The sequence below is a fragment of the Dermacentor variabilis genome, unplaced genomic scaffold (genome assembly GCF_050947875.1).
Source record: "Dermacentor variabilis isolate Ectoservices unplaced genomic scaffold, ASM5094787v1 scaffold_25, whole genome shotgun sequence".
NCBI classification, from domain to species: domain Eukaryota; kingdom Metazoa; phylum Arthropoda; class Arachnida; order Ixodida; family Ixodidae; genus Dermacentor; species Dermacentor variabilis.
Genome location: NW_027460423.1, coordinates 1,350,214 through 1,374,993, shown reverse-complemented (window position 1 = coordinate 1,374,993; position 24,780 = coordinate 1,350,214). Strand labels below are relative to the sequence as shown.

The 24,780-nt window shown below is 48.5% G+C and overlaps 2 pseudogenes; one reads left to right on the top strand and one right to left on the bottom strand.

The window, feature by feature from the left end:
* Positions 1 to 24,780, bottom strand: part of LOC142568641 (TWiK family of potassium channels protein 7-like) — a 518,233-nt pseudogene that overhangs the window by 22,130 nt on the left and 471,323 nt on the right.
* LOC142568637 (actin nucleation-promoting factor WASL-like) lies at positions 1,444 to 18,770 on the top strand (annotated as a pseudogene).

Genomic DNA, 24,780 nt, shown 5'->3' with positions numbered 1-24,780 from the left:
TGTGCTTAGATTGACCAGTAAACAAGATCTGTCAAAAAATGCATTTGAAATAAACTCTGATTTGATTTGATTTAAATTCTCCCTATGTCGAGTGAGGAGATGGCTGGATTTGGTTGCAAATCGGGAAATGTACGTAAGAGGGTACTTCTGCGTATTTGTGATTTAAAAGTTGCCCAACGCAGTGTTCGCATTAACTGTTTACTCTTAAAATTCTATACTTTATAAATAATGAAGCGGTATGTTCGTTATGCGATACGCCTTCAATACGCCGCAGGGAATTTTTCTTCAGCATGATCAGAGTATTTAATGATGCTTTAGAGCCTGTGGATCAAACCAGATGACAATGGTAGAAATATGAAGAAAAAAAGTCAATTATCTAATAATAGTTTTTGTCTTGCAGGTAATATTTTCTGAAACCCGCGCAACACACCTAAGACCCTCCCAATCTCATGGCTTATGTGTTCAGTATGGTAATTCCATGCCATATGTTCGTGAAAGAGAACATCGACAGTATTAAAAATTTGAGAAAAATCAATTTCGTCTTTAATAGGCGTTAGCTTGAGAGACTTCACAAAGGTGCCTCAATCTCAGTTTTACTTACCAGTTTGGGCAAGGCTAATTACCACGAAGCATTGGAATCCTTGAAAATCTCGTCAATGATTTACTGACTTTCCCTTGAAATTTCCGTTTACAATGTTGTTTGCGTTAGTTTGCCTATGAATGATTTATGTTATGCGTCTTCAGTGGCCCTACATTCATCCCTATTGCCTATGTAAATTAGCTCTTCTCGCTGAAAAATAGAGATGCCGCTGTTCCTAAATATAGTCCTGAAAAAAATGATTACAAGGGCGAAACATGAACGAAACATGTGGGATTGGCGGGCATGAACGAAAAGCAGGCGGCGGAAAGGGGCGAGAATGAACGATGCAGAGATGTTGCTGGGAAGAGGAAGTGGGACGCAGATGGTGCGCCACGCAACACTTTCTTCACTAGATTCGGAACAACAAAATAGAACGGGCGCGGCAAGCTTCAAAAGCTTTTGCTGTTACCAGCTTGTTCGGTGGCAGTGCCAACATTCAGAGAACCAGAAAAGACCGCTTGTAACCGAGTATGGAAAGTTGTATTTGTAAGCAAGGCTGGTACGAGCAGATCAACACGCAGCACGTGCGAACACGACAGATGGCAAAAGAACGGCGCTGTTCTCGCGCACATGGTTCGCAATCTCGAGTGGGTAAATAAGAGGCATATATTCAAAAGAAATGCTTGGCAGCAGGAACCGGCGATCTGGAAGCTTAAGAGAGAAGAAGCGATCGAACAGCTCGAGGGAAGTGCACAAGGAATGCACAACAAAATCTTTCTGTATGCAAGCTTAGACATTATGCTCGTTTGGTGTGGTGTGGAGAGCTGCCTACAACCTACGATATTAGATTTGGGCGCTCTACGATGCATAGCCCCTTGTCTCAGCGCCTCTTGAGCAGAAATCCGGTGTCGCTCGCCGGCTGGCTAAAGTGCGTTTTGTATGTTCGCAGTGGGAACGTATTATATATATATATATATATATATATGAGATGACCCGTATTTTCCGGCACGCCAACCCGGAAATGTCCGAAGAGAAAAAAGTGCGTTTCTTTGTGCGAGGGGTACAAGAACTTTTCGCCGGAATGATCCGAAACCCACCGAGTTCCTGACAGACGAGGCGGAATAAACTTTTATTTTTGAAACAGTATCGCGGCATAAGCCCCGGTTCTACTCTCGGTGGAGGTTTCCTCATTCCAGGAACCCTCTGGCCTTCGCTGCCTCCTTGGCCCTGGCGACGAGGCGTTGTTGTTGCAAGGTCTCGGAGACGAGCTTGTCCTCCCACTTTTCTATGAGGTCTTCTCATTCTTGTCTGGCGTTACAACAGTCTCTCGGTGAAGGCAGTGCGTTTTTGTCTAGATGCCATGGACATTCAAGGATCAGGTGCGCTAAGGTGTGGATAAACATCATGATGTGGATAAACATCAGGTAGATGCAATTTGTCTTGATATGTCGAAATCATTCGATCAGGTCCCACACATAGAACTTATAAGGAAACTAAAGAATTTTGGAATTAATAGTACTATTGTCGCTTGGATTTAATCGTATCTTAAAAATAGAACGCAGTACGTGGAAATCAACAATGCGAAATCCGGCATTCTGAGTGTTTCATCAGGTGTTCCCAGGGCTCCGTGCTCGGTCCCGTCTTACTTCTGTGTTTTATCAACGATATTGCAGAGACAGTTTCTTCAGGTGTTAAGGTTCGGTTATTCGCAGACGACTGCCTGCTTTACTCACATATAACATCCAAAGAAGATCAAATTACCTTCAGCTCGGCATTAAGTAGTGTCCATGACTGGTGCTCAAAATGGAAAATGAAAATAAATCACAGCAAAACGTCATTTATAAGAATAACAAACAAAATAAAAGATATTCTTACATTTGAATACGAAATTGAAGGACACAAATTACAGAAAGTAAGCTACTTCAAGTATCTAGGCATAGCGATAAGCGAAAATTTAAATTGGGATAGTCACATTCATAACTATGTTGTGCAGCCGAGAGAAAAATGTGGACTTTACGCCGGAAACTAGGGAAGGCAACCACGACAGCGAAACTAACGGCCTATTTGACACTTGTAAGACCAACTTTAGAATATGGCTGTATCGTGTGGGACCCCTACTCAAAAACCAGATAGCAAGGATTGAAAAAGTACAAGGAAGGGCAGCTAGATTTATTCTGTCTAGATATAAGTCCACGGATTCAGTCTCCGGGATGTTGTCAGAACTTAAATTACCCCAACTGCTAGAGCTGCGAAGAGTTGCTAGACTTAAGTTCCTCTATCTTTTGCGGGGTAACTTCTTTAACATAAACACCGGACTGTACATAACGAAGCGCTCAGCCCGAACATTAAGAAACAGCCACAACGAACTTACAACTCTCCAAGCTCGGATCAACACATTCAAATATTCATTCTTCCCACGAACAATTGAAGAATGGAACTCGTTGCCACAGCACATAACACAAACAGACTCTGTCAGTTTGTTTGAAAAATCAATACACCTTTACCTTGACCTACCAAATTAACCACGACAGCTCGTTTGTAGCGAATCTCACCTATTTGGAAATATGATTGTTGCTGTGTGTGCTTCTACTACCGCATTTGTATTTTGTTGTGAACCGCAGGTTGTGCGCACTAAATTTATTTTGTATTTGCATGTCTGCAAGGCTGTGATTGCCAATGCATTTACTGCATTTGCAACAAATATTTTCCACCCTGTAACGGCCCAAAAATGGGCGAACAGTATTAATAAATGAAATGAAATTAAATGAAAGGTGTCCGGTACGCCGCACATTGTGCAGTGGTAGCCTTGTAGCGTTGGGTACCGTCTATGCATGAGTATTCCGTGCATGTAAGTATTACTTTGCAGTATTCTGAGTAGTTCTTTCTTGATTGTTGAGCTTTAGGTGAGGTGGTGGGTACACCCTGCGTTCCAGCCTGTGATGTTGAAGGATCCTTGAGTAGGTGATGAATACGGTCTCTGCCTCCGCTGACGCAGACCAGGCGCTTCGAGAGTAGGAAGCGTTGGCCCGGCAGGTGTGGTCTCGGGCCGCGGCGTGCGCCGCTTCGTTCCCCTCCAACCCCTCATGCCCAGGAACCCATGTCACGCACGTGTATGGGATCGGAGTACTACTGTGCTTCAATATCTGCAGAGCTTCTGTCGACATGCGACTCTTAGCGTAGTTCCTGACAGCTGCTTCAGAATCGGAGAAGATGACAGCTGCATCCATGCACGCTGTAGTTGCTAGGGCGCTCGCCGTCTCTTCTGCAGACTCGGGGTTTTGTGCACGGACTGTGGCAGACATTAGCTATCTGTCCTGAGAGTCTTTGACGCTAAGGGCTTAAGAGTTTCTTTGCGGGTATTTGGCTGCGTCGGTGTGTCTGTCGTCGGGATCTGGCCTGTCTTCGGCGTAGAGCATCCACTCGGGCTTGTCTTCTTTCCTTGTGGTACTTGGACTGCATGTTGCTTGGAATTGGGGCTATGCACACGTATTCGCGGAGGTTTGAAGGAATTCTTTCTTTTCGGTCCGCGGTGGCTGTAGAGGTTTCACCGTAGCTCAATCGTTGCAGCACTGATCTTCCGGTGGGCGTGAGCTTCAGTCGTTCTAATTGACTGGCTTTATGAGCTTCAGCTAGTTCTTGCCAGGGGTTGTGTACGCCCATCTTTAGAAGTCTTGTAGCCGAAGTTGTAGATGGTAGGGCCAGAGCGATTTTGATGGCTTGGCGTATTTAAATGTTAATTTTTTCTACCTCTGCATTCTTCAGTGTTGTTATTCAACTAATGAGGATTGCTTGCATCACGCGAAGCGTGTCTTGTTCTTTAAGTCCGCTTCTATGGCTTACAACTCTCCTAAAGAAATGCGTGAGCTGTGCTGGCGTTCGCTGTAGTCGCAGGAGTGTGGCCGTCCCAGACCCATCTTTGTGTATGTGTAGCCCTAGAACTCGTAGGGTTTCCACTTTTGGAATGTGGGTTCCCTTGTGGGTGACGTTAGGATCGGGTTCATCGTAGTCGGGTGGTCTGCCTCTCGTTCTTGACCTGAGGACGAGGTGTTCCGACTTCTCGGGGGCACAGCGGAGGCCGCATTTGTGCAAGTAGCTCTCGATAGTATCTACTGCTTCCTATAGGCGTGTTTCTTGTGTTCCATTTTTTGAGGCCGTTGTCCATAACGTGATATCAACTGTATAGAAAGCGTGTGTTACGTCTGGTATTGCGTCGAGCAGGCTGGGTAGTTTGATCATTGCGACTTTGAAGAGAAACGGCGATATGACCGAACCCTGCGGGGTGCCCATGCTGGGTAATCGGAAGCTGTCACTGCGCAGGTTGTATATTCCAACTGTGGCCGTGCGGCCGGCGAGAAAATTCCTGACATAGCCGTATGTCCGAGACACGCAGCCCAGGTCTTCGAGGTTGCAGAGGGTAGCTTCATGAGTGACGTCGTCAAAAGCTCCCTTTTACGTCGATAGCTAAAATGGATGATTTGCATCTGGTACTCAGGTGGTTGATGAGGTCTCCCTTGAGTAGAATGAAGACATCTTGCGTTGACAGGTTCTGCCTCAAACGAAACATAGTGTTTGGAAATTATCCGCTGTCGTCGAGGTATGAGGATAACCGGTTGTGTATCATATGCTCGAAAAGTTTCCCTACGCACGAGGTAAGCGAAATTGAGCGCAAGTTCTCAATACTGAGCTGTTTATTTTGTTTGGGGATCATGGTGATCTCCAAGTGCTTCCAGACAGCCGGTAACTCTCTTTTCTCCCAGCATGCATTGAAGTACTGGAGCAGGGCTGTTGTAGCCTGCTGCGGAAGGTGCCGTAGATGGTTGCTGATGATCCGATCTTTGGCCGGGCTAGTGTTTCTGGTGAGCGTCGATAGTGCTGCAGAGAGTTCAGCGTACGTAAAGGGTTGGTCAAGGTCGGGGTTTGGTTTCCCATCGTAGACTTTGTCATGTGCCATCGTATTAACGGGTGGGTCGCCGCACAGCTTCATCTGGATTTCTCGGAGGAGGTTCCCTTCCAATCCGGCGTGGTGTGCACGAGCCTACAGAGGTGCTGTCACTGCTGCGTCGTCGTACGGCGGTTGTCGAGAAGGGCGCGCAGGAGATGCCACGTCGTCGTTGTACTCAGAGTTCCCGGGTTCCCTGGAGTTTGTCGCAAAATGCATACCAGTTCTGCCTTCCTAATCTCTCCGCGTATGCCTGTGCTTGCTCGGTGAGGAGGGCAATTCGCTTCTTTAATTTCTATTTTAGCTTCTGCCTCTTCCATCTCTTAAGGAGAGCTCTTCTGGCTTCCCAGACGTGGAGGAGGTGCGTGTCGACGGCTGGCTCTACTTCATTCAGCTGTATTGTTTTCGTGTGGCGTTCTGCCGCGTCGAGGACTTCCTTCACCAGTCATCTATGTTCTCGATGGTGGTCTCGCACTTACCACGTCTCCGAATGACTTCCACTCCGTTACCTGGGTCGTTCCAAGCCTAGCGGGCTTGCGAGTGTGAGCTAGGGTTAGTTGGATGTGGTGATCGCTGCCCAGGGTTTCTGGGAGTCGGCTCCATTCTGCCGAGGGCACGTTCAGAGTGAAGGTGAGATCCGGGTTGGTGTCTCTGGGGAAACTATTGCCTATCCTCGTTGTTTGGAGTGGCTCATTCCACGTGGTGAGTATGTGCTGTTGTGCAGTGTCGTGCACTCGGGCTCCTTTCTTCGTGGTGGTCTGGTATCTCCAGGCCATATGTGGGGCGTTGAAGTCCCCTACTATAATGACTTGACGGCCATCGATGCATTTCTTAATTTCTCGCACAAGGTGGTCGAAGTCTAAAAGGGGGTCTCTGGGAGGGCTGTCCACACTCACTACTAATACGCTCTTGAGCGATTTCGTCTCCGGTATGATTTCGAGTAAGGTGTGTTCGATCGGTGTATTTACACAGGTTCTAATTCCTGTACAGTGAGATTCTTAGTGAGAATTGGCGCGCGTTTTGTTTGTACGTGGGCGCTGTACCCTTGTTGCCGGACGTTTTGTGTATTTGCTTATTGCAGCGCTATGAGGTCGGGTGGGTCTTGTTTGACAAATTCTTGTAAGGTAGCATGCCGTGGTCTGTAGGAACGACAGTTCCACTGCCGTATACGGAGAGTCGAGGGCGCATTTGTAGTCCTGTGATTAGGCACTGTCATCTTCGGTTATTTCTGTTCCCCGCCGGCGCTCGCGGGTAGGTGAAACTGAACGAGAGGCACTTCGGCCGTTTGTTCGCGGCTGCTTTCTCTCGGCCTGAATGTCCATTAGTGACGTGTTGAGGTGCTGTTCTGTTACGTAGGTCTTCTTGATATGGGCTATGAAGTTGCTTTGTTGCGCTGCAAGTCTATCGACCTTGGAACCTAGCCTGGTAACCTTATTGGCTATACTTGCGGCGAAATTCGTTATTGCTGCCCGGACGATTTTCTCAATTGTGGCTTGGGTACTTTTCATGAGAGTTTCTTGCACGATTTGGAATCTTGCGTCAACTACGGATTCAAAATCTGCGTCGGGAAGTGAGGGTCGCGGCTATATAATGTTCTTTTGGACTTTCGTACATCTCTGTTGCAGTTTATCAATGAGATCTTTTTGCTCCGCGCACTTCTTTCGAAGGCTGTTTATGTTGTCTTGTTCTCTCTGTTGACATTGGATTAGCTTGTCGATGAGGGCCTGTTGGATTTATAGTTGACTGTTTTAACGCGACAGCGTTAAGGAGCTCGTGTCGCAGAAAAGCCGGTGTCACCGGCGTTGGCCGTGAGAGAAAAATCCCGGAAGGCAATTCATAAATAAAAACGACTTGCAAGATTGGCTGGGTCGGAAAAGAGCCAGGGTCTCCGGAGTGTGAGACAGAGACGCTACAACTGAGCCATGAGTTCGATGGTTCAAAGCGTGACAAAAGCGCCTCTTGTGAATGCGGTGTTACCTTAGAAACGTGCCGTAGAAAGTTATACTGTGGTGTATATAGGTAATTATGAGCACGTGAATTACAGAAGTCGCAGTTAAACGAGTAGCGAACTATGTTTCCACTACATTTCTTCTGCGCTTGGCGCACACGCAGAGCCATCTTGCGGCAAACACAAAGGACCCCTTCCTCGTAATGTACGGCGCTGCCCTGACAGGTGGCCCGCCACTCGCCCGCTTCTCCCCTTCGTCTCGGCAACAGCATGCCGAGCGAATGAGTGAGCGGTGCGAACGGGATGCGATAACGCTATCGCGTTCCACTCTTGAAGGCGAAGCTTAAGCATCCTCCAATTTTCGATAGTGCAACGTGTTTTGTTCAAATTGCACCTTTTGTTCGAGCGCCTGAAGGGCCGTAGTTTCGGCCGACAAGAATTTGGAGCTGCTTCTGTTTCTCGATCCACTCGATCCGCCTACCACATCCGAGTAGCTCCAGCGTTTGGGCGAGTGCGAGCGTGATCGGCAAGGTGATCGCAGTATCGATCTAGAGCTACTTCGTTTGGGGGTGCTGCCTTGACTTCCCCTCGAACTGGTGGTTGAGCTTCCTATATGTGGGAATTCTTTGCCGCCTGAACTTCAGCGACTGTCTCTTAGTTTGAGCCTGACGATGTGTTGCTGTCGTATGTTGAGTGGCGGCGGGTTGGGTTTCAGTCTTTTCTTGCAATCTTTACTTGAAGTTTCATGCTTTTCTCCACATAACTTGCATGCGGGTTTGCACTCGTGGTCGGGTAGTTGATCGGTTTTGCCACATTGAGAGCAGAAGGCTGGCAATGGTATTGGGCAGACATCCTGGCGATGTCCCGTGTTGCCACAAGTCCTGCAGTATTGCACTTACTTGCGGTAGGGTCGGCGTCGAAATTCGAGACTCTGGAAGCGGACGAAATAAGCTACGTGCGGTCGTTGGAAAAAGATTACGGCCGCGGACGATTGCCCGAACATGTGAGCGTGGAGGACGGTGTGCCGCGCTGGTGCGCGAAGACTTGCCTTGAGTTCTTCTTGACTCGTGCCGGGCAAGAGCCCGCTTATTACGCCTCTGGATATGTCGTCCGCGGTTCTCGTGTTGCCTTTTACAGTGAAGAAAGTGCCGCCAAGTTCTATTCTGCTGATATTTTCGAGTTTCTTCGCGTCGGCCGTGCTTGCAATAATCAGGTTCTCGATTCTCTGCATTTGAACACACACTTTAGCGCCGAAGTCTTGCTGCGAGAAACCGCTGGCTCTTCCGATGGCGTGCATAATGACGATATTTTTCCACTTTGTAAGCTCGAGACCTGCTTGTTGGCGGAATAGGACCTTGTAGTCGTCGACTGGTAGAGGCGGCATTCGGGGCATTCACTGTTGCTGTGCTAGTGGCTTTCCATTCGTTTGTTGCTTGGCTAGGTTGGTTTCTTGTGGCGTTTGATTCTCTGCGTCCTTCTTGCCTTTTCTGCCCTTCGTAATCCAGATGCTCTCGCTTTCAATAGTCAAGATGCGCGACCGCGTCAGGGCTCTGTAACGCCCGAATGCTGTCGTCCACCACCGCCGCCGCCCCCAGCACGCCCACCCTAGGCCCAGAGCAGCTACGCGAAGAAGACGGATGTTTGGAGCGCCCGCGACCATCGCCCGCTCTGCTATCATTGCGGGGAAGCGGGGCATATCTGCCGCTAATGCCCATACCGCGAAATGGGACTACGAGGGTTCGCCGTCAACGCTCCCCGCCCGCAGCAAGGTGAACGCCTTGGCGATATGGCCGACTACCTAGCCGCTACTCAGTCGAGCTCTCGACGACCGTCCCGTTCACCATCATGAGGCCGCTACCTCTCACCGCAGCGCCGTCCGTACACTGGCCCAGCCCGGGGACGGTCAGCGAGCACATATCCGGAAAACTAAAAGCAGCAACCAATGGAGGTGCGGTTGCTGTTCGTCGAACTGACGAAGATTCTCCTCCGCCGACGAAGACGCCGATGAGACTATCTCGACGACATAACAACGACACGCCGCCGTCCCGACGATGTCTGGAAGCAAAGAATACGCCAACGAAAGACGACCTGACGACGCCACGTAGCAGCCACAGGTCAACGCGACGCAGCCGTGATCCGACGCCAATACTTAACTGTTACGCAAGACAAAGAACCACCGACCTTGACGTGCTTCTCCACGGCCACGCAGTCGCTGCCTTAGTCAAGACGGGGACCGATTACACCATCATGAGTGGACACACTGCCGCCCAATTGAAGAAAGTTAAGACTGCACGGGAAGGTCTTCAAATTCCGACCGCTGGAGGACACCTCATCACGCCGACTGGAATCTGCACTGCAAGAATTACCGTTCATGACGGGACTTACCTTGCCACCTTCGTTATCCTCCAACAGTGTTCGCGAGACGTCATTCTCGACATGGACTTCCTAAACCAACACGGCGCAATCATCGACCTGAAATCGAAGTCGATAACGCTGTCGGAAGATCGAGCGATACCGCCGGAGAGCTTTCGTAGTCAGCATGCCTTAAGCGTGCTTGAAAGTCAAGTCAGCATCCCGCCTCGCTCCAGCATTGTAATTTCCGTCGGCACCAAAACACCTGCCGACGTAGAAGGCGTCATCGAGGGTGACCAACGTCTACTACTCAACCGTGAAATTTGCATCGCAAGAGGGGTCGCTCGACTGCACGGATGAAAGATGAACGTGTTGCTAACAAACTTCAGCCAGGATTTCACGCACATAAACAAGGGCACGACGATCGCATACATCGAGGAAATTCTCGAAACCAGCAATGCGTTTGTCCTCTCGGATTCTGTCGCATCCACCCTGACGACCGAAGTTCCCGAACCAAAGTTCAACCTAAATCCAAGCCTCCCCATGATTAAACAGCAAGTGCTCAGAAGTCTGCTTCATCAATACAAAGACTGCTTTTCGACGTCATAGTAGATTCGACAAACACCAGTCGCAAATCATCGCATAATGACCAAACAGTGCGCTACGCCACCCCGCCAGAGGCCTTACCGAATTTCGACGCGAGAACGTGAAGCTGTTAGGCTACAGGTCGACGAAATTCTGCGCGACGACAGCATCTAGCCGTCGAAAAGCCCATGCGTATCTCCTGTAGTCTTGGTGAAGCAAGACGACGGAACCCTACGTTTCTGCGTCGATTACCATCGACTTAACAAGATCACGAAGGACTGATACCCCCTCCCACGGACAGACGACGCATTGGATGCGCTCTGCAACGCTAAATATTTCTCGTCGATGGATCTCAGGTCTGGCTACTGGCAAATAGAAGTCGACGAGAGAGATCGCGAAAAGACCACCTTCATCACGCCAGACGGCCTTTACGAGTTGAAGGTCATGCCATTCGGAGTGCGCTGGGCGCCTGCAATGTTCCAGCGCGTCATAGACACGGTGTTAGCAGGGTTGAAGTGGCAGACCTGTCTTGTTTACTTAGATGACGTCGTCGTCTTCGGCGAAAAATTTGATGATCACCTTAGGTGGCTTGCGACATTACTAGTGGACATCAAGGCCACAGGGCTCTTTCTGAAGCCGGAAAGGGTCGCTTCGCCTACAATGAGCTTCTATACCTGGGCCACGTCATCAGCAAGCTTATAGGCCGGCCCGACCCGCAGAAGACAGCTGCCATCGCAAAGTTTCGGCAGCCCATTGACAAGAAGGCAGTGCGTAGATTCCTTGCATGTGCGCCTACTACAGGCGCTCTGTCAAGGACTTTTCACGAATCGCTGAGCCGCTGACACATCTAACAAAATGTGACGTCGAGTATAAATGGGAAACGCCGCAGGCCGACGCATTTCAAAAAGTCAGACGATGCATGCAGTCGCGGCCGGTACATGCGCACTTCGACGAGGCCGCCGATACCAAAATCCACACTGACGCCAGCAGCCTAGGCCTCGGTGCCATTCCAGTCCAGGGGCCGAATCTTATAACGGTTCGGTTTGGGAACCGTTCGCTTGGCCTCACTTGATTGGCCAAAATTTCGGTTAAGTCAAAGGTCATCAGAGGCAGCGGGGCGGTATCGCAATTTATGAATACGTCAGGCATCTGTCAATCATCTTCAAAGCAAACCGGTCGTAGGAACCGGCTAAGGGGTAGTCCGCTTTGGGTTCCGTTACTGTGGCTTGGCTGTTGGCTTGCGACCCTGGCCGCGCGCGCCGGTCGCGCGACCCCGGAGACACGCGGGCGTCGCTGGTTGCTTCGAAAGCCTTCGTCGTCTGCTTGGCGTTGCTGCTTCGGTGTCGACCACGGCTGTAAGTGCGATACGCGTTCGAAGAAGTGACGGATAATGAGTTGTACCGACCTTGCCGGCTTTCTAAGTAGACCATTTCCAGGCTACGCTATCAAATAGAGGAGACTTGGGTGCAGGCGTACCTGCGGCCATTCCACGCAGAGGAAGGAATATTGCGCGCTGCGGTTCATCGCCACCGGCCTGCAGCTCCCAGAGGTCGGTCGGACACGAAGGATTCATCGGAATGGCCTAGATCTCTGCTGCCGACACTGTCCACAATGTTGCTCTCGCAATCAATGTGTTGACCGGTAGTAGGGCTGGGTCAGCGTTCCCGTGACCTCCGCTTCAAAGCAAATGCGAAGGAGATATTTGCATGGTGAGATCGAATTTCCAGTGCTATCGCCAGAGTGGATAGCTCGCACATCGCCGTCCAGTAATCAGAAGGGTTCAACATAGACTGGTTCAGCGCTTCCTTCGCTCGGCTGATAAAACTATACAGTCAGGATGGGAAAACGTTGTGGAGATCTCTTTTTTGGCCGCTCTTTTTTCTCTAGTTCGGTAGTGCCACACTTTTTCTTCAATTTCACGGCACAGCGCGCAGCGTCAGCACCACACTCTTCAATTTTACTTCGCGCAGGCAATGCAGGGTCCGTATATCGTAATGTTCGATTTCAAGTTCCATTGCTCCTATCACGCGACGCGCCGTGGGGCAGATCGCAAGTATGAAGGCCAGAATACATGGAGCGAATATGCGACGAATAGTCGGCGTTTGACGCCCGGCGGCGTACGCGCGATGCGCGGCGGCGGAGAAAACGTCGTTCGCCGCCGATCTAGCTGGCGCAGAAAAGTTCGTCGGGCGTCGGCGATACCGGAAGCGGCAAACGAGTGGCGCCCCAAAGCGAGCCAATCAGGTCTCACTATCCGCCCCGACTTCCGACGAGGCTTCCCCGCTTGTCCGTGTATCCCGATCCCGCTCTATCGTTCACGCCGGTCTCCCGCTTTTCGTAGTCATGGCTTCCAAAGCGGCACGGCTGGAATTTAAGGACAAGTTAATTTCGGCTGTTAAGAAGCGTGCCGCGCGCGCGTTGAGCCACAGAACAGAGCCGCGGAGTTGGAGGAGCCGAAAGTTGTTTACCCGCCCAGTGTTGCCACAATGCATAGCATCGCCGCTTTCTTTAAACTACATCGGCACATGAATGTCTCAAACACATAAAAAACGCTAGAAATCATTTCTAAACAAAATTTTACGCGTTTTTAGAGTGTTCCACAATTCAAAAGCGGTAATAGTTGTCGTTAACGTTTTTTTTTTTTGTGTCATGCGTTTCACTACAGCGCATTTGCCCCGTCTAGCCACACTGATAACAACGCAGCGACTCGCCGGCGGCGGCCGCCGTGTCTTCGCTCCATGTAGCGCAGCCCGACGAACATACGGCGTCGCGCCGCGGCAGATTTTCTGCCGCCCGAACTTCGTCGTGAAAGTTCGCTCCATGTATTCTGGCCTTAAAGCGGCAGCGCGGCGGCGAGCGAGTCATATCCGAGCCGATGACGAAGGGCGAAGAAAAGTAAAATTGGTATATAGTCGGCTAGTAAAGGTGTCCCTAAGAACCGGTTCACGGTTTTGCCAGGGGGGGGGGGGGGGGGACACTCCGTATGGCTCCCATTGGCCGTTTTCGAGCAGACGCTCTTACCACGCTAGCGCCAAGGTTCCCTTCAGTTACGGCCCTAACCAATGGGCGACGCTGAAGCAAAATGGCGGCGCACAGGATTGTTTACGTTGTCATGGCAACAGCAACAGCAGCCGCGCGGCACCTCCTCTCCCAAACGTTTTTTTCCTTTTTGTTTTTATTATGCGGACCCGCTCCACTCCCTTTCCCCCTTTCCCCCATGGCGCGCTCGCCGCTCACTTTTTTTTTATATTTTTACCCCTAAGCGGCGCGTTTTCCTTTTTTTTTTATGGTGCGCTTGTTACGGCGCGCCACGCGCCAGCTCGCAAGCAATGTGCGCGCTACGCTGCTCATTGGCATTGCTTGCGAGCTGGCGCGTGGTGCGCCGTGGGCTATACGTTGGCACGCACGCAGTCTTGCCCATACTTATATTATATCAGCATGTGCCGGGACATAAAAAAAATTCCACTTCCAACACAACAGATGTTTATTCTCGCTTTATTGACTTCGTTTCCGAAAACAGATTTTTCTTACAACGTGGTGTGATACACGCTCAAAAAATGAGCAAAAGTGAAAGGTGCATGACATATACAAGAGTACTAAAGACAAAAGTTCACAGATGGTGAAATAACAAAAGAAAGAGCTAGAAAACGCGAAGGCCGTTTCATGTACACGCATAAAAAACAAGATATTTATATAACGTCCTCAAGACCTAAATGTAGAGGATCTTCTGATATGTACACTAAGATATTGCACAAAATTGGACGACGTGTATGACATAGTCATGACAACTATAAAAAGGGAAAACTCACTGGTAATGGCCAAAACAATGACACGCAAAATACCTGAAAGATTGAAAAAATGCTAACATTGTTTGATTGAGAGCCATACCAAAAGAAAGCTTACTTATAAATCTGCACGAAAGTATATGAAATGCGTGACATGTTCATTACTGCTGAACAAATTGAAAAAAAAAACATGGCAGAAAAAAATAACATTGTACTAAAAACTGAAACACACATTATCACATTATTTTGCACTTGGCCACAACTTGAGTAATGGTGGCAAGGGGAACAGAAGGTAGTCGGCTTTTGCAGCAGCACATAGAAAACATTCGCAGAAAGGCTTATTCCTCAATCAAAGACCAGGTAAAACAAACCAACACGACTTATTTTTCTACACGAATGCAATGCTTAGCAATAAAATTACGTCACTTAAGGCACTAAGTCGTACCTACTGGGCTCTCCTTTGTATACAAAACACGAATTGCAAAAATCTACATGTAGGACACTTGCAATGCTCATGCTTTCCAGAAGAAAAAAAAGCGTATCATGCCTACACATGAAGCTTGTTCGGGCGGTTTTCCCATCGGGGGTTACTGAGATAGTAAACAAACACTAACAGTAATTTTTCAGCTGTTAGTAGGTTTGTAGAACGTGATACACAGAAAAAGCACTGAGGGCGGTATGGAAAGCTGGGCAAGTTACTGAAGTTGCAGAATGAGACTTGGCACAGAAAAACACAAGTCACAGACCAGGTGACAATGAGGAGGAACATCTATTTGTCAGCTTTCTCTACCGGGAAGAGGAAGTGTAGCACAATCAAGGCGCAACGACGTCCGGAGCCTCATGGAGCACACAAATGGACAGGGCTGTGTTCGTGTACATGCGCCTTCTGATGTCCTTGGGTCTGAGCGCTGACCTGCTGTCTTTAGGCACCCGGAACAACCTTGCAGGACTTGTTTTTTAAGTATTTGTGCACCAGTGCACGATGCACGAGCGGTACGAGTGGTGAAACGGGTGAAACATCGCGGAGCGCAAGCACACAGCTACCGAGGACCACAGAACTGACGAAACTAGCCACGTCGGTCAACGCACAGCAGCGCACGCATCTCGATGACAGTAGATAACAAAAGTAAAGCGTTACGTAGGGGACTAAGCAGCAGCCGGGCCGGCGGGGACGGCACGGCGGCGCGGGCGCGTAGACAGCCGAAGGTGAAGGAGTTGCGAGGGCGTTACGAGAGAGGGCGTGCGGAGAGGAGTTGAGCAGGGGGAAGGGCTTGGCCACCTGGATCGGCGCGCGTGCGCGCGATGATCTACGAGGCCATGCAAGGGAAACGGATTTTTGCGTTCCCCCATTACAGAGATGGCGCCAATTTCCTATGCCACCTAGAGTTACTGTATGTGCTACCGCAGGTAGCAGAGTTGCGCGTCTGTTTTATCACGCCGCTAGCGCCTCTATTGGCAGAACGTCACCACGTGGTAGCCAAGCAACCGTGTATTGCGGAGAAGCAGATGTTCGGGCAAATTTTTGTATTTCCCGACGCCGCCGCTGCAGCGAACTGGATTCACACAAGTTATCGAAACAAAACAGCGCGGTATTCACGGGGACAAGAAAGGAGAAACGACACGGACGAGCGCTGTGTCGTGTCGTTTCTCGCTTCTTGTCTCCGTGAATACCGCGCTGTTTTGTTTCACATATTTGTTACCAACTCGCCCAAACGTCTGTTCTAACGTGCTTAAGAGCTCACAGAAGAACGACAGGCACATGTCGTATTCCAATGAACATAACGTTCTATTATGCACTCTCGCGTCCGAGCACTACTTTGACTTCTCCATTGTAGCACATTTCTTCGGCTGTAAAAAGGAAAAAAAAGAAAAAAAGAAACAGCAATTTTTAGTGCAATGCGTAATCCCTTAATTTTATCGAATTTTTTTTCACACGCATGTTCTCCCGCAGCGCTGGCCCGATACCGGTAGTGGTTTGATTCTGCGAGGACGATTTTATACGCTGCGGTTCACTGTAGCGTGCTTCCGCCGTTTCTCCATTCTGTGACCTTGATAGCGAGGTAGAATACTCCACGGCAGCAGGCAACATATTTCCCTGTGAATATGGTGTGTCGTAACTATGGCTGTGTACTGGCTGTATATGGTTTGTTGCCCACTTCTCCGCAGCTTCTGGGTGCACTGCTAGAAGTTGGAAGCGTTCCATACTCGTCGGGCTTTTAAAAGATATGAAGCTGTTCCTCGCTGCTCGATCATCCTTTTGAAATCCAAAAAGTGTTAAGAAATCTTGCCAACGATTTCTGGCTTCTATACACGGACGTAGTCACCGACAGCAAGGCGTTCTGTTCGTGATCCTTGACATTGGCACATGACTCTCTTCCAAAAAACTTGTTTCTACTTGACGCGCTGGAGCAGCAGTCTAATCGTCTGTGCAAGGTTTTCGCAAAAAGAATACTTCGGTACGCCGACTATATCTAGTCGCGCGCGTGGTAGTCGGCCGTGCAAGAATACGGCGGGTGCAGCTCCCGTCGCGAGGAGTGCAGCGGTAGGCGCCCGAGTAGTCTGCGACGGCGGTGCGAATGTCACGCCGCACATGTACGGCCCTCCGGGGCCGCATAACGTAAAGCTATTCCAATCATTTTTTTATTCCAATCTCCTGACGTCCAATTTACGTAACCACCAAGGAAAGCACCGGGTTGTCATCCGCAGTGTTTTTGCATAGCCCAATCAAACGCTCTACTCGTTTATTATAAGTGGTCTCTTTTATCTGCTTTTAAAACCAAGAGCAGTGAACGAACGAATGAATGAATGAATGAATGAATGAATGAATGAATGACGTTTTATTAGTATTAGACAACCTACAGTGAAAAGATTGTTTTTATCTCATTGGCTGGCAGTAGGCGAGAAGCAGGCAGAAGTGGAGAGGGTTTAGGTGAGGGCGAGCTACCGCATTGAAAGTAGATAACCAGATGACGAGGGTGGTGCGGGCGTCTGCGATTTGTCCGGTTCAACTTCCTTACCTCGGGGTCGAAAATCGCCGCGGCGTGCACCGAAAGGATAAAAATGCCGGCAAAAGGGATCCTCAGCAAAGAAAATCTCGTAGTGCGATCTCGCATACCTGGCCGAAAGGGGTCAACAGACTCATACTGCTACGCAATTTTTTTTATTATACGCAAATAAATCTGTTCTCTTCAACAGACCTGAGTTGCCAGTGTGTGCGATCGGCGGGCAGGCATCTGGGATTCCTTTATGAAAAGGGCAACCTCCGGCTATTCCAATAGGAAAATCAGTTTTGTTCGCCATATTAATACAACTTTTTATGCATAAACGTTACTTTAACGAGGTGAGATTTCGCCAGTTTATGACGTCATGAGACACTCAAGCGAAATGGGTGCAGACCAAAAAACACTTGACCGATAGCGGCGGGCCAATGGCGAAGAAGGCGTACAATGGGAAGTATTTATTATTACGAAAGCGTTAGATGGCTCATGAAGCGGAAAATCCGGCAGCATAGCCGGAGATGCTACAAAAAGTTGCGTGGTCACAGTCAGTGAACGGGAGGCATGCGTCGCATGGAGCGCTAGGTTCCTTGAAGCACCACCAGATGGCGCTCACGTCTCGGTCGTCTCGACCTGCAGGGATCGAAGATGGCAGGTCATTGCAATGGGCATTGCGGAAGTCTAACAGTCGGGCCCATCTCCAAGGCATGACCGGGGCAGCACTGCTGCAGCGGTGTCGCCTGCTTCATCAAGGACAATGCTGCGAGGGCTTTCCTTATCCGTCTTTTCGACTTTCATAGGCGCGGCATCACCTGGGAGCAGGAGCTTTTCATTGAATTTACGTAAAAATGTCAGCTTCCGTATTTTCAAACACTTGAGGCAGAGGATTGCCAAGCGGGTCTTAATTTTGCGTTCGAAGACGAGGCAGCTCACTTCGGAAACGCTATTGAAGAGAAGCTGCGAAGTAGGCGTCAGAAGCTGGAAGAGAGGAATAGATTACAAATGGCAGCCAACAAGAATTACCGGTTCTTTCCAGTGCACGATCCCCGAATTCCTACATGTCCCAGTACAAATGGCATACTAACCAGCACAATAAGAAAACGAAGTCGAGCAACAAGAAGGCAAAGAAGCAGAAGGAGAGGAAGTACACAAAGGCTGACATCAGCAACCCAACTGACTTCAAGCATATTAAGCATGTTGGTTGGGATCCTGACAAGGAATTTGACTTGGAGATAGGTGGACAGAAAGGAGCTAAACACTCTGAGATGGCAATGGTCACAGAAAAAGACTTTGAGGAGCCTGGAACGCGGCAGTTCCTTTACGAGTTCATCGCAAAGAATGGCGGAGCTGACATGCTCAAGAGAAAGGCTGCCAAAGCAGGCCATGGTGTAACACCTGCCGCACCTCCTGCAGTGCCTTCAAGGGAACACAAGCGAGCCTCCATCGGCCTCCAACACACTTTCATGCCCCAATACCGCCAAACGGGGCTGTTCCACGGTCAGTCCCACACCCACCGCCAGCACGGACAGTGCAGACGCGTGCTCCACAAACTCCGCTCACCAACGGCAGGATGGCGGCAGCGTGACAGAAGTGATAGCTTGAGATTTTGTGGCGAACGGAAATGGCTTTTCGGGGCTCCGTTGCGGCGACGAAATCATAACTTTTTTGTGCAAGCATTAATTTTGTTCCGCTTTTGATTTGGTGAATTTTTTGCCTTTCAATAGTAATTGGGCGGTTTTCTTTCTTCGTCTTTCTTTTTTCTTTCTATCGTATTTCGTGTGCGCGAGTATGTTTCGTGTACAATTGCTTTTGCAACACGGTTAGATCATCCTTTCGCGCAACGTGCTTCAACACGTGCAGTGGGTGGGACGTTGAGTGTTTGTAGCCTTTAAGTGATAGCTTAGAGGTGGCAAGACAAATAGCTATTAGTGGTTTTACTGTGCGTGTTTTGGTAGGAAAATGAGAGCGTGGCCGCTTGGCTGAGCGCGTGCGAGAGCATGTCATACCTTTGGTCTCTGTGGCATTGATTGCTGTTGAAACAGTGGTAAGAATTGCTTCGCGACATTTTCAGGATTTGGATCCTGTGTTGCTAAAAGGCACGTGCTCTGCATTACTATAGTATTATAGTATTTGCATCAAAAAAATCCGTCCAATACATGGCTAGCAAGCCGAGAATGCCGGCAGTGTGCGGGGCCTGCCTCAAAGCAGAGGAGGGCACGGATGAGAATGGAGAGGGTACCGAGTCAATCAGGACACACTTTGATGTCGATGCTAGGCTCAACAAAGTGGACACTTTCCTGGAAGAGCTTGTCAAAGAGGTGGGAGAGCTCAAAAATGAGCTAAATATGGAGCGTGATGCACGGAAGACAGTTGAAAAAAGACGTGAAGCAGCCGAGGAAAAGCTGAACACGGTCACCATTGTGAACAAGAATGTGCGTGACAATGAAACGCAGTCGCCCGACGTGACAGGAGAGGGACTGCTATCAAAGTACGTGGAATGCGTGCAACGTGGTAGAAGATTACATGGGAACAGCGGCACCTACCTTGCGGCCGCCACGCGGAAAAAGGAGAGTACACGGGAAAATGCCCATTTTCCATGGCGAGTCACGCGGAAAATGACAAAAGGAAACAGGGAGAACTAGGAGAGAGTTAAAGGGTGATTATCGCCGGCGACTCAAACCTAGTTAGGTGCTCAGAAGCAATTGTGGAGAGGTTGAAGGGCGATAAAAGAGTGGCGGTAGGAACATTTCCAAGGCGGACACTGGGTTCTGTCATGGAGCGAGCAAAAGAAAAGCTCGCGGAAAATGCCCACATGCACAACCTTGTGATAGTAGCAGGTGGGCTAAATGATGTCCTAAACAGGAAAGGGACAGGACTAGCCCAGCGCTTGGCGAAGGGGGTGGACGACTTGCGCGAGCTATCCCCTCAGGTACAGATCGTGGTGTCCACGGTGCCGCAGGAGCCTGTACGTGACAGTCACGTACAAATAGCCGTAGTGGCTGCTAATGAGGCAATATGGAAAATGAGCCGAGAGAAAGACTTCGAGGTTGTCGAATTAAACAGGGAAGTGAGGTGTGGTGGTTTTAAACGAGACGGGATCCACTTCACTTACAGGCTGGCTCGAGAAGTGGGCTGGCGAATTGGTGGTCGCGCAGTTGCTTTTTAGGGGGCCCACGGGCGCTCAGGAAGCCAGAGAAGGTAGTAATTAAAAAGGTCCCCTAGGGGAACATCAGAAGAGCATCGCCATCGATAACAGAAAAAGGAGGAATGCAAGAAAGAGTGCTCACCATGCAATAGGCAATGATACAATGGGTACAATGAGCGGCAATATAATGTGGCTAGGCGTTACGTATTTGTGGACCGGAAATAATTGCACAGAGAAGAATAAAGAGTTAGCGGAATGCATAAACGCTGATATTAAGGGTTTCGGAAATGGTGCTGAAATTATCCTATTAGGTGACATGAATGCCCACATACAGGATTTACATGGTTATATCGACAACAACGGAAAGTCAATTCTCGATCTTTTTGAGCAACATAACGTCGTTATTGAGAATACAGGGCCTAAGTTTGAAGAGCAGATCACGTGGGAAGCTGCAAACCGCCACTCAACCATTGATTACTGTCTGATGACAGAAGGAATTCATGATAAGTTTAGAGAAATAGTCATTGATAGGAAGGGCTTAGCAGCATAGGGAGTGAGCATAAACGCATCATCTTGAAAATGCGATATGTAGTTGGGAAAGAGAGCAAGGAGAGCAAAATGGCCAGTCCAAATTTGAACGCTCAACAAATAGTAAACATAATCACTAGAGTTTAGGAAGAACTTGGCAAATGGCCAAGTAAAGAGTGGGAATATGGTGAGCTTCTAAGTGTAATAACGACAGAAATACGGAAAGAGAAACAACATGTTCGTTGGAAAGGAAAAAAGAAACCGAAAAGCTGGTGGAACAAGGAGATAGGAGAAGCGATTGCCGAACGACAGAAAGCATCTGGAGAGCACAGGCAGGCGAAGAAGGTCCAGTTTCCACAGGGTGAAGGAACAAGTAGATGGAAAATATACCAGGAGAAAAAGTCTATGGTTCAAATACTAGTGCAAGCAAAATTAAAAGGTGAAAGTGAACGTTGGTTTCAGAAATCGTGAGAAAAAGAAGGCCACACCTACAATATCTTGGAACCACATAAAATTATTAGGCAGGAAGCCAACAAAAATACAAGAACATATCCTAGACAAAGATGAAAACAGACTGGAAGGAGATAGGCACTAAATTACATTCGAAAAGTAACATCCCAATCTTCCCAAGGCAATGACGATTTGACGAAAAAAAGAGCATGAAAAAGACGCAAGCGGAAAAGGAGCTGGTGCTGACAAATTTCAACTGGAAGAAAGCCGAAGATGAGATTCCTAAGCGCACAGCCACAGGGCTAGACGAGGTTCCCGTTAGCCTGATTAATGAACTAGGACCAAAAAGTAAGCAAGCTCTGGTGAAAGCAGAGGACGAAACTTTAAAAGATTCACGAATACCAGGCAGTTGGCGACAAAGTAGAATGAATCTAATTTATAAAGGTAAGGGGGATAAAGATAGAATTAACTCGTATCGACCGTTGACCGTTATATCGGTAATACACAGGCTAGCAATGCAGGCAATAAAATTAAAGCTTTAAGCAGGGGCAGAGAATAATGCCATTTTGGGAGAACTTCAGAATCGCTTCAGAATAGGTAGGCGTTTAGATGATAACTTATTCGTTCTTATTCAATCTATTGAGATATCACAAGGAGAAAGCAGACCGTTATATGTAGCCTTTTTAGACATTAAAGGAGCTTATGACAACGTAGACTGCAACATTTTGGGGGATATTCTGGAAGGGGAAGGCTTAGGTCACGATTCTCTACAGCTTTTGAGAGAGGTTTACCTAGAAAATACCGTTTGCGTTGAATGGCAAGGAATGAGGAGCGAGGCGAAAGTTCATATCAACAAGGGACTGAGGTAGTGTGTCCTTTATTCCCACGGCTGTTTATGATGCACATGGTGAGGATGGAGAGGGCGCTAGAAGGTAGTAATATCGGCTTTATAATCTCGTACAAACAGGCGGGTACAGTAGTAGAGCAGCAGCTTCCAGGTTTATTTTCTGCGGACGACATTGTGTTGCTAGCTAACAAGCAAAGTGATTTGCAACGTCTGGGTAATACCTGTCGACAGGAAGGCAATAATTTAGGTTTGAAATTTAGTGGTAGAAAATCAGGTGTTATGGTAGTCAATGAAAACAAGAGAATGGCAAGAGAATGTTTAGAACCGGGCGTTGTACTGGGGCGCCTGCTGCGTATGGCGCGTCCGCGCGAGGCCGGCCTTCAATTCGAGCGGATAGCCTCGTGTGCGCTATGACAGCCATACGCATGGGCTTCGACTGCTTTCACTACGCGAAACGGCACTGTAGCTTTTTTTTTTTACTGTGGAATATGATTTTAATACCACGGCTCACACTACTTTTCTATTTCCCATTATTTTTTCTATTTTCTATTTTTTCTATTTAATATATTTATAAATATCTTATGTTTCTGATATTTCGAATATTTATTATTTTTCTATTTATTAACGGTTAAAGAACATTCTACGTACTCCTTTAGATTGCCATAGAGGCTGCAGCACATGGACCAGACGAAACTGGGTGCACAGGCCGAGACGGTGGCGTTCCGTTCATCCAAAGCAACCAGTCTTTGAACGCATATTAACACCCACATAGATGGGTGTTAATATGGACTTGCACCCCTACACGCTAAATTTATTTTGCTGGACACCCTTCCTCTAGGGTGCTAGAATTGCACCACAACTGTAGGGTGTAGACAACAGCACCCTTAGGCTGTTCGTCTGGCGACAAACTGATTTACACCCTTAAGGGTGTTAAAATGTTTAGTGGGTAGGCACGCAAGCCAAGGAATCTACGCACTTCTTATCGACGGACTGCTGGAACTTTGCGATGGCAGCTGTCTTCTGCGGCTCGGAGCGTACGCTGGAATTGATGACGTGGTCCAGGAGCGGCAGCTCTTCGTAGATAAAGCGATACTTTTCCGGTTTGAGAGTGAGTACGGATGACTTCATCGCTTTTAGCGCTGTTGCAAGGGGTCTAAATTGATCGTACACCTGCTGAAAAAACGACGACGTCATCGAAATGAACGAGGCACGTCTGCCACTTCAAGCTAGCCAACACCGTGTCCATTACGCGCTGCAGCATTGCGGGTGCCGAGCAAAAGCTGAATGGCATGACCTTGAATCCGAATAATAATGGCAGTCTTTTGTCGCTCCGTCGTGTCGACTTCGATATGCGAGGGCCTGGTCTTGAGATACAGCGATGAAAAATACTTTCCAAACAGAGTCGGCCGAGTTCATCATCTATCAGTGGGAGTGACTTTGTTGAGGCGACGATAATGGACGTATATACAGAGAGTTGCATCCTTCTTCACCGAGAGAAGACGAGACGTGCATGGGCTATTCTATAACTGGATGATTTCGTCGTGCAGCATGCCGTAGACTTGTTTCCTTCTAGCTCTCTCTTGAAAATTCGGTAAAGTCTTTGACGGAGTGGCCGAGTGAATTAATCGCTTATATGCGACGCATAGCCACTGCTGTTTGTCGAAGACTTGATGACGACAACAAGCAGCCCCTGTACTGCTGAAGAGCATTCAGCTGTTCTTGCTTATGCCTGGGGACACTCAGATTAATATTAAAAACTGGTTCAGGAACACGGAACGACATTGCAGGTTATGCGAAATCCGACAGAAACACGCACTGCTGAATGCCGTAACTTCTGCTACACATATAATTTTGTGCCTTTGTTCACGTGTTCTAGGATAATTTTGTGACAATTACTTCGGATTTTCCTAGCCGTAATTGCACGATTCCCTTTGCGACACTGAATTTTGGTCTAACAGTAGGTGTTCGTCGCTCTCGACGATAGCTTCAAACACCGGCGGCTCCTGCAACGATGAAAATTCTGCTGCTGGCACGAGCCAGCCTACTGAGTTCACCTTGAAGCGCACTAAGACACGGTGACCTAAAGTGCTATCCGGCCGTATCGCTTGCTCTGTGGAAAGCATTATCGAATCAAACTTTAGGTTCATGACTGCGTCGGGTTGGAGCCGAACGTCCATGCCAAGGAATCAGGGAACACTGTTGCGTGATATCTAATGGTGCCGCGTAAGCCCATTTCTGAAGGGTAATGATTCCCGTCCAGATTCTAGTTGGCGTTATCAGATATCCTCCAGGGGTCCAGATGACCGGGTCGTGCCATGCAGCCGAAAGGCCTACTAATGTAAAAAAATTCTACTATTACGAAAAATAGATTGATCCTTTAGCTTTATTACATTTTAAGAAAATCATTACTTATATATTAATTCAACGCTTTCCCTTTGCGTCAATATATGAACGCCATGAACGCCAGACAGGACGCAAGACGAAGGAGTGGACAGGACGAGCGGTAGCTAGCAACTGAGGTTTATTACCGTGAAGCACATAGCAGGAAAATGTCGCATATGCGCGCAACATGCCTTGACCTACTGAAGAACAAGATGAAACACACGTGGCAGAAAGCACCCTAGA